The sequence below is a fragment of the Poecilia formosa genome, unplaced genomic scaffold, assembly GCF_000485575.1.
Source record: "Poecilia formosa unplaced genomic scaffold, Poecilia_formosa-5.1.2 Scaffold339, whole genome shotgun sequence".
Classification (NCBI taxonomy): Eukaryota; Metazoa; Chordata; class Actinopteri; order Cyprinodontiformes; family Poeciliidae; genus Poecilia; species Poecilia formosa.
This window is the reverse complement of record NW_006800278.1, coordinates 724,888-728,835: the sequence shown is the minus strand read 5'-3', so window position 1 is coordinate 728,835 and position 3,948 is coordinate 724,888. Positions and strand designations below refer to the sequence as shown.

The 3,948-nt window shown below is 49.1% G+C and overlaps 1 protein-coding gene across 4 annotated transcripts in view; it reads right to left on the bottom strand.

Moving 5' to 3' along the window:
- The window catches only part of LOC103153098 (linker for activation of T-cells family member 1-like), a 15,715-nt gene extending 11,773 nt beyond the window's left edge, over positions 1-3,942 (bottom strand). For 3 of the 4 annotated variants that reach the window (XM_007573889.2, XM_007573895.2, XM_007573893.2), the window contains exon 1: positions 3,673-3,942. The gene's annotated coding sequence lies outside the window, so the exon portion shown is untranslated. Of the gene's footprint in view, positions 1-3,392; positions 3,617-3,672 lie in introns of those variants that run through there. The other variant, XM_007573890.2, reaches the window with a different exon arrangement.
- Positions 3,943-3,948: the final 6 nt, after the last annotated feature.

Sequence of the window (3,948 nt, the reverse complement as noted above, 5' to 3'; positions counted from 1 at the left end):
CCAGTTCACCTGCAGCCTGAAACCAGTTTAGAAACCAGTTTAAAATTAAATTTAAAATCTGCAAAGTTTCAGAATGAAACAAAGTCCAGTGAAAACGACAAACAGGAAGTTCTGATCCGGTTCAGTCTGCACAGTACAGTCCTGCTCACCATTATTGGCACCCCTTCATGATTTGCGTACCGGAGCGAATATCTTCAGAAATAAAGGGAAATGTTCAAAACCTACATCAGCAGGATCTTTAATTTAACAAAGACATTTATCATTTCAACATAAATATTTTAATTCCAAAGGACAAAACAGAAAACCAGCATGTGCACTAATATTGACACCGTCTTTAATATTTGGCAGCAATGAGCCTCCAAACGTTTCTTCTATCATCTATAAGCTTCTTCCACTTCTCATTTTCTCCCACACTTCTTTTGCAATCTGCTCAAGCTCTTGTACATTTGCAGGGTTCCTTTCTCCAATTTCAGCTCCACCCAAAGATTTTCAGCTTGACTGAGATCAGGACTCGTTGCTGGCCGTTTTAAAAAGTCCGTTTTCCCTCCCAACCAGGCCGGGCTGCTTTGGGTCGTCGTCTTGCTGGAGGATCAGGATCTTCGCCACAAACCAAGTTTCCTTACACTTCACTCTAGGATTGGTTGATAATCTTCTGATTTCATGATGCCTGTGATACGGTCCAGGCCTCCAGTACCAGATGCCGCAAAGCAGCCCCACAGCATTATGGATCCTCCACCATGCTTGACTGTTGGTATGGTGTTCTTTTCTTTAAAGGCTTCATTGCGCCGTCTGTAAACTCACTGTGTGATTTACTGAAAAGCTCCACTTCTGTTTCATCTGTCCATAAATCGTTTTCCAGAAGGATTGAGGTTTGTCCAGGTTCTCTTTTGTGAAGATCAAACTTCTTTTTTATGTCTTTTCTTCAGCAGTGGGGTCTTCCTGGGCCTCCGCCCATAAAGCCCCACTTTGTTTAGAGTGTGGCGTGTGGTACTTGTTAATCACACCAGACGGCTCCAGGCTGGTCTTTAGGCCTTTAGATGCGAGACGTGGTGGTTTTTCCACCACTCGCACCAACCGTCGGAGACTTCTGTCATCAGTTTTTCTCTTCCCCCCACGGCCAGGGAGGTTCTTGATCGTTCCATGCCTGGAAAACTTATTAATAACATTACGCACCGTTGGAACAGGGATACCAAGGTCTTTGGAGATGGCTTTATATCCTTTGGAGGACTTGTGCTTGAAAATAATAGCATTTCTTATGTCCTCAGACAGCTCCTTTGTCTTTACCATTGTCACATGTGGAGATGGACCAGCATGATCATTCATTGGTTAATTCATGTCATGTGTGGAGGCAGTTCATCACAAGTGATCTTTATGTGTGATTTGCAACAGGTGAGCCGAATTGGGTTTCATACCGATTAGCAGCAAAGGGTGCCAATACCACTGATGTGGTAAAAATGATGTTTTTCTTTGTTTTCCTCATAATGTTTATCTTTTTAAATGTTTTTTATCTTTTGCTGTTTTGCATCAGGCACAAGCCATCAGCAGTAAAATGATGTTTCACTTGATGAAATATTCAGTAAATATTCGGTTATATTAAAACTTCATGGGTGCCAATAATGGTGAGCAGGACTGTACCAAGTCTGGAGTCCGGACCGGTCCAGAACCATGGAGCAAGGATGGTCCAGTTCCAGCAACAGAACCAGCAGCTTTCCGCCTTCAGTCCATTGGGTCACAGCAGAACCGCATCGTTAACCGGATCAGAACCGCATGTTTCCTTGAGTCAGAATCCAATGTGGCCTTCATGGCGGCCGTACGGTTCTGATAATTTTCTCTCTGATTCAGAACCAGTGAGTCCAAACTCGGCAGACATTCAGAACCGACGTTACCATGGCAGCGTTTGGAGCAGCAGCCATGTTGAACCCAGAAACCAACAGGCTGACAGAACCGGGTCAGGAAGGAAGCGAGGCAGGAAGCCGAGATCAAACCGTTCGCTGAGCTGCAGCGTTTCCTCACAACATCCTGAGTAAAAACACAGAACCGGCTTCCAGCGCCGGGCCGGGCCGGGCCGGGCCGGGATCTGTTGCTGCAGCCAAACAGAACCGGTTCTGATCAGTCCATTTACACCACAGAGCTGGAGGCGGCTAAAATCTTAAAATACCAAACAGAAATGATCCGCATCGAAGATGAGGTCCGGAATATTTCAGTGCAGCTAAAAATGTTCTGATGTTCGGCGCCGGAGCGGGTCCGACCGGAACCTTAGTCCAAACTGATTCAACACAGAACATCCGGGATCCATTTCTGACCCGAATGAAGGAGGATTTAACAAAACCAGTCAAGACTGGAGGGCCAGAACCCCTGAACCCGTCCAGAACCAAAACCAAGGCCCAGAAATAAATATTCCAGGATATAAGACAATACACATCTAAAATACAAAGTCCAGAAAACTTCCAGAACCACCCAGACCCAATCTGAAACCCTGTTCTGGAGCAGAACCAACAGCTAGAACATGTACTGGACGGGTCCAAACCGACCCGACTCAGAACCACGAGTTAAACCCAAACAATGTCCAGAAATCTGAACCAAAAAGATCCAAATGGGTCAAAAATAAAACCTTCAGAGGCTGATAATTTTAATAACAGATTCTGCAGAACCAGAACCGAAGGAGACCCGACCCACATCAGGTCAACTGGTCCAAAAAGTTCTGAAGCGACCCAGAAATCCAGATTTTAAAGGTCCGAAGCAAAACATTGATCGGAAGAAAATCTGAAGAAATGAGAGGAAAGACGATCCAACACCAACCCAACAGAACCGGAACAAGAACCCCGGCCAGGCTCTGGACAGAACCTCTGGTTCTGGACGGGACCTGCTGTCAGAATTTGTCTCTGGTTCAGGACTGCGGCGGTATAGTCCAAGTCCCGGATCCATCTGTGTGGCAGATCTTCTGGTTCTGGTTCCAGCTGCGGTCCAAACCCAGAAAGTCTCCACCAATCTGCTCCAGTTTTCCTGCTGCAGATATTTCTCACACTTTTTCCTTCCGCACAACTTTCTCTGCATATCCTGGGCCGCGGTGTCGTCCTTGATGGACCGGACCGGACCAGAACCACATATATTACTTTGGGTTCAAACCACCGGAATCATCAAAACTGAATAGAAACGGATCCGATTCCTGAAAACACAGAACCAGAACCGCTCAGAAGGCGCTGAAATAAAAAGTAACGTGAAGCAGTCGCCGACTATCTGCCAGTTCCACAAACGGGTCAGAACCGACTGCAGGAAGTCAGCCTGCCTTCTAGAACCGGGCCAGAACCTGGAACTGGTCAGAACCGGGCCAGAACCCAGAACCAGGCCGGGTCACAGTGAGCCGCTTCTGAAGGTGGAGTTTGGTACCTTACCACTGAGCGGCTTCAGAACCGACCTCCGGGTCAGAACCGGCCCGTCCCGGTTCTGATGCTGTTCTTCTCCCTGCAACAGGAACGCGGCGCCGCTCTGATGCTGCGTTGGCGCTGCAGTCAGCACCGGATCAGAACAGGAAACCGGAACCTGACGAACCAGAACGGGTCTGTAGTTCTGTTCAGCGATCGGAACCGAAGCGCTCGGCGGAGGCGGAGTGGTGCTGAGGGAGCCGCACGTCCTGAAGGAAACAAAGTTCTCCTGCCGCCAGGAGGAACCCACCTGCAGCCCAGAGACTCAGCGCCGAAGATCCAGATCAGCTACTGCAGCCAGCGATCCACCATCTTCCAAGATGTCTGCCGTCTCACTGAGTCGCGTGGCGTCGGCGGCGCCTGACGCTGCCGGCGGCGCCCAAAGCCTCTGCGGGTCTGAGTCACAGCCGGGCGGTACCAGCGGCGCTGCGGCGAGGCTGAGTGGGCCGACCAGCCGTTCTGCTGCAGCAGCTCCTCTGCAGCAACGAGCGCCGACTTCACACCGACGCCTCGACCAATCAGCAGC